The 10,532-nt window shown below is 37.6% G+C and overlaps 1 long non-coding RNA gene across 1 annotated transcript in view; it reads right to left on the reverse strand.

Moving 5' to 3' along the window:
- Positions 1–5,252: 5,252 nt before the first annotated feature.
- The window catches only part of LOC108536950 (uncharacterized), an 8,239-nt gene continuing 2,959 nt past the window's right edge, over positions 5,253–10,532 (reverse strand). The window contains exon 2 of the long non-coding RNA XR_001887669.1: positions 5,253–8,398. This is a non-coding gene — a long non-coding RNA (uncharacterized LOC108536950). The remainder of the gene's footprint in view (positions 8,399–10,532) is intronic.

The raw sequence follows: 10,532 nt of genomic DNA on the forward strand, positions 1-10,532 counted from the left end.
TGACCATGATCAGTTGGTGTGGAATGTCAGAACCCAAGATGGATGTGGGCATGGATGGGGTTGGTGTATCAGAGCCTGAGCATCAAAAAGAGGGTTTTCTACATTCTCTTGCTCTATGCATTCAGATGAGAGCAAGGACACTCCAATAACTGTAAGTACACTTAGATCCAAGATTTTGATTTAAAATATCATTCTTCACTAAAAGAAACAAGGGCTCTTTGGAGAAATGCCTAGCAAGGGTAGGGTACAAGTAAAAGATCTGTCTGGAACTTCTTGAGCCAAAAAGCAAGGAAGGAAGGACTGAAAGAACGATGGCAAAATATCAAAAAGACAAAGGAACTCACATGAATAGTCTCCCATGGGCTAAATCTAGAAGAATTTGAGCATCAAAATATGTGATAGTGATGGGTTATAATCCAATGAATGAAATAAACCACCATGAGTCTTATTGATATGAACAACTAACATAAAGTTTCATGAGGAACATACTATATGCATAGTTTTAAAGACCTTCTCCACAAAATACCTGTTCATTACAAAGGAAAATAAAACAACTTTATGGCAGAGTAATCTGGAGGACACCACCTTAATCAAGTGATCAAAATGTACACCACAAGCAGTGGAAGAGACGACAGCTAAGTATTGATTCTATGATTAGCTGATTGATTAGTTGACAACTAATGTATGATTCTAAACTGATCTCTTCTACTTTATATGAAGGGCATTATGAGAACAATCTGTAAAACATGAACGGAGATCAAGGACTGTATGGTAATTATGCATCAACATTAATTTCATGATTTTGATTGTGCATTGTCGTTAAGCAGAAGAATGTTCTTAGTAGAAAATACTAAATATTTGGAGGTGATCAGGGCATCAGGTTTGCAACTTACTTGAAAATGGTCTAGAAAAAGTTATTTCTTATGAGATAAAAAAGAAAAAAAAAGAAAAAGTTACTTTATATATGCATTTTGTTCTGTAAATTTGAGTTGCCTTCAAAATTTTACAAAATAAAGAAAAAAAGGGAAGGCAACGATAACCATAACACATAGGTAACTGATTTGCTCTGGGAAATAAGATAAAAAAGATAGGATAGGATTTTTTAAAGCCTTAAGAAATATACGATATATCTAAAATTCCTGCCTGTTCCTAAGTCGGGTAGCAAATTCATGTGTGTTCATTTTAATATGTATCATAACTTAAATGTATGTTACATTTCATTTTTGGCCTGTATAAAATATTATGGTGATTTGAAAACTTGAATTTTAAAGAGCATAGGATTGGGAGCACAACAGACCTAATTCTGAAGCCTGGATGTGCCATTTATTATCCACATCAACTTGGGCAAGATACTTAAGCTTTCTGAATTTCAGCTTCCTCACCTGGAGAATGAGAATAATGAGAACTGTGAAAGGAAATTAAATTTTGGGACCCTAAACTCATTTAGCCAAAGGGAAAAGTCAAGCTGGGAATTGGGTCACACAAACCCACCTCCCCGTTTTGGTTCCTAAATCAGATGGCTACAAGATGAAAAGCTACATGCCTCCTCATATTTTGCCCACAAGGAAATTCCTAGTGGCCTGTTAAAATTTCACGAGAATGTTAACTGACAGCTTATCTTTACAGGTGCAGTTACCCTGGCCCACCAGACATAAATGCCTATCTGATTATTCCCCTTCCCCATTTTGCCTGTTTATCTTATGTAAAATGCAGATTCCCTATATTTTTCCTCTGCCCCATTTGTTTCTGTCATCTTATGTAAAAAATGCAGATTCACTGAGCCAAAGGCATGATTAACTATTTTTCTCTATGCCCCTCTTACATGAAAATTGTGTACGTCTCAATTTCCCACCCTTTCCTTTTTAAATTTGGAGCCCTCAAAATCATCTGTGGAGAAGGGCATAGACCTGTCTCCCAGGCGCATCCTTAACTTTGGCAAATAAATCTCCTAAAATGACTGAGATTTGTGTCATCATTTTTCTCAATTGACAGAACTAAGTCATGGAATTGCCTTGAGGATTCAATAGACAATACACATCATCAACACCCTTTACCCAAAGCCCACTGGAACAGCCCTATACACGGGTTGGGTTTATTCCTCCTTGCAATTAGTGAGAAGACACAGCATAGGGAACCAAAGGATGTCTCAATAAGACGGTGTTATTAAGAAGCTCTTACAGGAACTGGGCTTTGGTTGGGCGAATCAGCAGAGCATCTAAGGAAGTGGGGGCTCACTCTAGATTGGAGGGTGTCAGAAATTACAGATTTCTGAGTGAATCTATAATTGGGTATCTCAATAAATCTTATCCATAGGGAGGACAGACTAGCATGAAGATACAGCTATAACTGGTACATTAGCAGGCACTCATTTGGTGACGGGAATGTTTAGAATTTTGTGTTGCAGAGTGACCTTGTTATTGTCTCATTTTATTATGATTCCAGACTGCACTTTTGACATTCCGTGAGATTGTACATGCCCAAGGGCAGAACACAAGGGTCTGGCCATGAACATCAGACTAGCTTGTATTGAGGTCTAAATGTGAATGTCAGATCAGTTCTGGATGTCAGGGGCTGTTTTTGTTTGCTTTCAGCACAAATATCCGGCACAGTGTTTAGCAACTGTGTGAGTACTTTTAGCTCACTTAATAAGGACCTCTGCTAAACTCTGCAGATCAAGCACACATGAGTAGCTGTACCCCCTTACAGCATCTGAGCTGGATCTTCACCTCTTTGGCTATGTCTCTGACAACAATGATAGATTATACACACACAAACAGAAAACAATAAATGCTAAAGTTAGGTTGTTTAGACATAAATAAACTAATCTACATTAGCATTCCCTCACTCTGAAAAATTATTTTAATAGTAACATGTTTCCTAACTCAAGAAAACTATGATTCATAAGCTCTAGCCATGATTATCTAAGGGTTGTCAAAGACAGTATTTGGATTTCCTTTAAGTATCAGCCAGTAATATTTAAAATGAAAATGTCAGCATTTAACAGAGATAAAATGTGGAAAATAATTTTAAAACATCATATATAAGTCTTTTATTAGCAATTGAGTTAATGTCCTCTGCAGATGGGGAAAGTTTATCATGTCAGCTGAAGTATTTTAAACATACTTAAATTAGGTTTTTAGGGTTTCAAGGTAATAAGCCACTTTGATATGTAGGTACTCTAAGCAAAATTGCACCAACAGAACAACTTACAGGCTTCCTAGACTAATCTGGATCACTCAGAACAGAAGGCACTTAGGAACACCTGGCCCTGGACACAAGGGAGTGACTAGGCTGTCAGCAGGTAACTTGGGGTATTGATTTTCTACTCGTTTAGCTCTGGATAGGAGTAGATCTAGCTTAAACCTTTCAAGTTTGCGAATGCTCACTGAATGCTTAAAATTATAAAATAAAGAATTTACTAATACCTCAGAATCAAAATAAAGCTGCCACTGATGATCCTAATTTATCTTGGCTGCATTTTAAAGAAAGGGGTATAATACATTTCAGTCAGTAGAGTTAAAAATTATGTAACAGGCCAGTTGCGGTGGCTCATGCCTGTAATCCCAGCACTTTGGGAGGCTGAGGCAGGCAGATTACGAGGTCAGGAAATCGAGACCATCCTGGCTAACATGGTGAAACCCCATCTCTATTAAAAATACAAAAAAAAATTAGCCAGGCTTGGTGGCGGGCGCCTGTAGTCCTAGCTACTTGCGAGGCTGAGGCAGGAGAATGGTGTGAACCCGGGAGGCAGAGCTTGCAGTGAGCTGAGATTGCACCACTGCACTCCAGCCTGGGTGACAGAGCAAGACTCCGTCTCAAAACAAACAAACAAACAAACAAACAAACAAACAAACAAAACCATATATATACACACACATATACATATATATAAAACAAAATTTTGTACTCAATTATACCCACACGAGACAGTGTTCACTTTATGTTAGGAGCTATTCTAAGTGCTTCTTCACAAACTGACTTGTTTTTTCACATAACACCATAAGGACTCCCATCATCCTCATTTAAAGATGAGAAACTGAGGAACTAGCCAAGTCACAACCAGTAAGGGTCAGGATGTTTTCAAACCCATGTGGTCTGACACCACAGTCTATGCTTTTAAACCACTATGCTCTACTGCCCCTCTGAGAAGCCACAGTTCCTATTTTGTGACTCTAGACCCTGATTTTCCCCCCATTATGATGATATAGAAATGGATGCTGAGGGCCAAGAGGTCACAGAGAGCAGTGCATGTTATTTCAGATTCTTTAAAAATTATTTTACCTATAGTTATGTCCCCCCCTTTTTTTTTTATCATGATGTCTATTTCTGCTCTTTTACCTCAGTTTTTATTAGTCATTTCAATAATAGATTTAGGTTTATTATTTTTTAAAATTATTCTATTATGTCACTGCCTGTTTTTTTCTCATTTATTTCCTTCTACTGGCTTTATTTCATTATTCTCTTATCTAGCTCTCTAACTTTAAACAGATTTTTTACTTTACTTTCCAATGTCTTTTTTCTTTTTTTTAATACAGGGTCTTGCTTTATCTTCTAGGCTGGAGTACTTGGCAAGATCATGGCTCACTGCATGCTTGCTCGACCTCCTGGGTTCAAACAATCCTCCCACCTCAGCCTCCCAAGTAGCTGGGACTACATTACACACCTGGCTAATTTTTGAACTTTCTGTGAAGACCAGGTTTCACCACGTTGCCTAGGTTAGACTTGACTCCTGGGCTGGAGTGATTTGCTCTCCTTGGCCTCCCAAAATGCTGAGATTACAGGTGTGAGCCACCACGCCCAGCTTCAATATGTCTTGAACTGAAATACCCCTAATAATCATGGATTCTCATTCTCCTTGATTCCTCTGACAACCACCCATGTCAGGTTTTTGTGCCTACCACTCCACAAAAATCGCTCCTCAGTCTCCATGACCTAAAGGCTGTCAAATCCTATGGATACTTCTGTTCTCCTCCTACTTGACCTAGCAATTGTAATAGACTCAGTTGCCCCTTAAGTTCTTCTTGAAACACTTTATTGTTCCCTACTGTTTAACATTCTTGAGTTTCCTAACTGGCCATTCATCTCAGTCTTAGTTGCTACTTCCTCCTCTTCCCAATTTCTCAACCAAAATCCTCCTCCAGCATTCATTTTACCACTCCCTTCAGTATACAACAGAAATATAAACATGTAATAATTGGTGATAATCATATTCTTGATTCATTTGTGTTTAAAACAACTGAAAAGGAAGAATGAGTTTTAAAGTTTTTATTCAAATTCAGAATATTTTATATTTGAATTAAATTTTGAACTTTCTAAATGAAAGTTTACAACTTGAAGTTCACACTGCTGTATTGTTTTAAAACTTAAAAGCAAGTAAACTTTGTCAACTAAAATCAAAGTAACCAATATCTAGTCTGCCTGTCTCTAAAATGGCCATTCTGTTACCTCATCCATCATTCACGGTCAGTGATCCTTAGACCAGTTCTTACACAAGATTTCTTTCAAATACGACACTGTGGAGATGGCCACAGGAGGTTCTACAAAAACCAAGTGCTAGATGACTACTTAACATCTTCAGCTTGAAATGACTGCTACCTTCGCCTTCAATTCCTTCCCACACACCCAGGTATACAAAGATGTTTTATACCAAGAGTCCTCATGAAAGTAAACAGAGGGAACTCCCAGGGAAAAGGGAGGGCAAAAACCAGGAGGCACCTGAAGCCAAACCCTGGAGCAACTTTGAAGAAGGAAGACACGTCCCATTTTCACATCTCTGCATGCATCTCCCATGGAGAACTAGAGTTAAATGTAACGAATACACGTGGCAGAAAGATGACTCTCCAGCATAGTGTTTCTTTCACATAGGCTGCTAGATTCATTCCACAAGCTCAACAATTTTAATAAAAAATATTTCTGCTAAATACTTTATATTCATCATAAAAAATGCACAGTCATTTTAAAAAAGGGCAATTACCCTAAATGAAAAATTGTTAAAGCACAGCTCAACTTTATATAGGATTTCTTTCCTTGCTTCTGATAAATTGCAAACAGAACTGGCAAAATTTATTTAACAAACATTTATTTTGGCCAGGCATGGAGTTTAAATTTTTGTGTATGTGCATGGAGGCAGGAAGAAGTGATGTGAGAAAGTAAAACAAAGACAGGTCATGCGGTAACCAGGGCTACAAAGAAACTAAGCAGAGTGAAGGGTTGGGGAGGCATGGAGTGGGGTAGGACTGCTAAATTTAGACAGAATGAGGTGCTAGGAAAGGTTGACTATGCTGTGGTAACAAGTTAGCCCCTGAATCCCAGTGGTGTAGCATAAGTTTATTTCTTACCCACATTCTGTGTCCACCATAGGTCACCAGTGGTTGTGCTCTAGTCATTCAGGGACACAGGTGGATGGAGGCTGCCCTATCTGAAACACGAGGCACCTCTGTAGTCCTGCCAGAGCTGCAGTAGCAGTGGACAAGAGCTGGAAAGTCACATACAGAGCCTTAAAGTCTTTAAGCAATCAGCTATAACTAGTATCATGGCCTCACCTACTGCAAGTAGGCTGAGAAATGGGAAGAGCTCATAGCATGAGCAATCAATAACTGTCACTGATGTCCAGGGAAGTCTTCTCTGACACAGGGAAATCTCAGCAAAGACCAACTGAAGAAAGAAGCTACACAGAAAGTTGGAAACAGTATGATGTCATTTATGACTCCAAGAAATACTCTGTTTGTCTGCCATTTGTTTCCAGTGAACAGCCACACCAAATCTTTAGATATTTTGATAATTAAATGCATTAAAAATCTGTCTCTATTTCTGTGCTTAGTTCAAATAATATCTTACCTCAGTGATTTTAACAGTCTTACATACCATGTAGTATCACTGCCCCTACATTACATCATCCAATAATTATCACCTCCCAGGTAAAATCATAATACAAGGGCTGACATACTCATTCTTGATTGACAGACATCTTGACTCCTCAGTCATTCTTTTCCATATATTATTATTATTTTCTCATTACTTACCTAAAACAGCCTTATAGATAATGAAAAGGGTTCTGAACATTAAGAAATAATAGAACAGTTATAAATGGAGAAAAAAGTTTGAATAAAAAAGTTTCTTAGAAGGTTAGTCTCACTTGCAAAAATAGCTCTTTGAAATACAGGTTCCCATAAACATGTTACACGCATTAAGATATTATTCTTACACACACTGGTAAGATAGACACTATACACGTTTGTCTCCATTTTAGGAAGAAATGAAGCAAGGCTATTTTTAATAATACACTTAGAAACAATTCATAACCCCTAGTATTTGCAGGTTAACGCAAATACCAGGCAGCACACCACAGCAGAGTGTAACCAAAACCTAAAATAGTGTTTCACTTTCTTCCACACCTACCTCTGTGCACTCATACAAGTGATTTGATTTTGCTTTGCATTAGATGCTTCTGTAATACAAGCATCTGATTCACTCCACCTAAAGCTGTTGTAAGTAATCAATGTGAGAAAGTCTACTGATTGTTAAGCATATTTGTATATTTTTTACTAGTTATTTCGTACTTGCCATGAAAGAGTACGCACTCAAAAAGCTTGAAATTAGACAATGTCAATCTCATCAACCAAACCCAGCAGTGGAAGTGAATATTAACAAATATCAGAATGAAATTATAAAATATACATCTCCAGCCTCATAAAACATTAATTTTATAAGCACTTTCATAAACATAAGAAAAATAGCTTTGACAATAACTATTTGAAATCATTATTATTAATGTATAATCTTGTATACTGTACACGTGCACATAAATGCAATAACCCCAACATTCATTATTTTATGATGGGGATACTTTATAAGAATTATAAATTATTTTTACATGATTAAATAATTTTGGCAGAGTAAGTCCGCAGGACTTAAATATCCAGTCAGACCTATTATCTACATCTGGACCAGGAAGCCTTTGTGTTACAGATACAGATTCCCTGTGAAGTTCTCCAGAGTGTAAAGAAGGCCCCAGTGAGGTGCCAATGGGGAGTGAGGGCTGCCTCTCAGCTCAGGTGAGCCTGCTAGCAACAGGGCAGTTTGGGGAGGGAAGGAAGCAGAGGGCAACTGGTGATTATGTAACATCAAACCAGGATGGTTTTTTCTTTTTAAAGAAACTTTTGTTGAGTGTTTACCCAACCCCATCCATACAAATATGCTCTCTAGTAAATGTGAAAGTATAAGCTTCAGAAAAATGTTTTTCTCATCCTTTAATTTCTGGTTTTATGATCAAATATTCTGAAGACACTGCTTCTTTTAGGTCAAAATAGTTGACATTTTCATTGCTTCTAGTTTTTCAGTTCCTACTATGCTTACTATGTCCATGAGCGCCACTGACATCTTTGGCTATTTATCATCTCTAGAAAAGAAAAAAAAATTAAAATTTTAGGATGTAGAATTCACAATACATCTCTTACCAAATCCTCCTTAAGTCCCTAAACTCTCTACCTGGCTCTTACTCCAAGGATCACCCTTTCAGTTCTTTCCATGTTTTTCTTTCTTTTTTTTTTTTTTTTTTTAATTATACTTTAAGTTCTAGGGTACATGTGCATAACGTGCAGGTTTGTTTTGGAAAATGTAGTTTCCTAACCTTTCTACCCATCCTTCTCGTCTACTCTTAGGTCTGCAGCCACAGTGATAGTTCTAAGTTGCAAACCTGATCATGTCCTTCCAGTACTTAGTCTTTCAAAAATCTTCCTACTTCCCCCCAGGGTGAAGCCTGAACTCTTTAATAGGCATCTGAGGACTTGGACCTGGATCCTGTTAACCAGTTAATTTATCTTTGTCTCTAACTCCCTCCCTTCATCTTTCAAGGCACAGTGCAGGACTAAACTCATCCTGAAAGTACTAAGCCTCGATACATCTTTAGGAAAAGCACATGTATACACACATGCATGCAAAGAGAGGAAGCATAGCTTAGTGGTTAACCTACATAGACTGCAACTTGCCTAAATAATCCACTATTTATCTATGTTTTAATAAAATGGATTGCTTTAATACAAATATATGAAATTCATCTATCTTTTCTCTGGAATGCCTTTGCCTGTTCAAAGATTATACAATACACCCATATGTTACAGAGGAAGATGTCCCTTCATTTATAAAAGACAGTTAAGACATAGCACAAAAACTTTAGAGTAGGACAACTCTACCGGAAATATGCTAAATTAGGGTTCTGATTAGAGTTAATGGAATTAACTCGGGTGAGAGAGAGAAAACACTCACCATTAACCTAGGGGTAACAGAGAAGTTAAACTCCAATTCAGAAATAGAGCAGTTCAAAATCAGAATCTAGAGTCAGTCTACATGGGCTTGATCTGGGAATGTGCCCTTTATTATACATGTAACCTTGGCAGCTGCTTGACTGAACTGGTCTTCGATTCCTCATGGAATGAATATAAGAAGATCTGATAAATGCAATTAGGCAGTGCCTGAAACAGTAGTCCTAAGTGGGTATTTTTGTTGTCCCATTTTTTGAGAAACAAAATCAAAGGCAATTCAATTAAAACTGCAGGTTTCTTGATTTAATCCTAATACTTAGCAAATTAATCAAAGAACCCAAGTGAAATTGCCTAGACTCTCAAAGAGTTTGAAAAACATTTCAAATACAATCAAAATTATCCTAGTTGATGTTCACAGATTATCAAAAGTAAAGCACCTTCATACAGTTTTGATCCTCACACTATCTAAATCTGAGGAGCTGTCAGGAAAGACATGTAAGGAAAGATCTAAGCTGAAACTCAAACCACACATGAGGCTTTTGAACTGCGACCAACTAGCAGTTAAAATTAACTTTATGCTTCTCTGTCCACCTAAGGGCAAATTAAACCTTTAAGAAGGCAAAGGCTGAAAACTCTCAACAAACTAGGTATTCATGGGATGTATCACAAAATAATAAGAGCTATTTATGACAAACCCACAGCCAATATCATACTGAATGGGCAAAACTGGAAGTATTCCCTTTGAAAACTGGCACAAGACAGGGATGCCCTCTCTCACCACTCCTATTCAACATAGTGTTGGAAGTTCTGGCCAGGGCAATCAGGCAAGAGAAAGAAATAAAGGGTATTCAATTAGGAAAAGAGGAAGTCAAATTGTCCCTGTTTGCAGATGACATCATTATAATATTTAGGAAACCCCATCGTTTCAGCCCAAAATCTCTTTAAGCTGATAAGCAACTTCAGCAAAGTCTCAGGATACAAAATGAATGTGCAAAAATCACAAGCATTCCTATACACCAATAACAGACAAACAGAGAGCCAAATCAGGAGTGAACTCCCATTCACAATTGCTTCAACGAGAATAAAATATCTAGGAATCCAACTTACAAGGGATATGAAGGACCTCTTCAAGGAGAACTACAAACCACTGCTCAACGAGATAAAATGGGACACAAATGGAAGAACATTCCATGCTCATGGATAGGAAGAATCAATATCGTGAAAATGGCCATACTGCCCAAGGTAATTTACAGATTCAATGCCATCCCCATT

The sequence above is a fragment of the Rhinopithecus bieti genome, unplaced genomic scaffold (assembly GCF_001698545.2).
Source record: "Rhinopithecus bieti isolate Rb0 unplaced genomic scaffold, ASM169854v2 scaffold_13112, whole genome shotgun sequence".
Classification (NCBI taxonomy): Eukaryota; Metazoa; Chordata; class Mammalia; order Primates; family Cercopithecidae; genus Rhinopithecus; species Rhinopithecus bieti.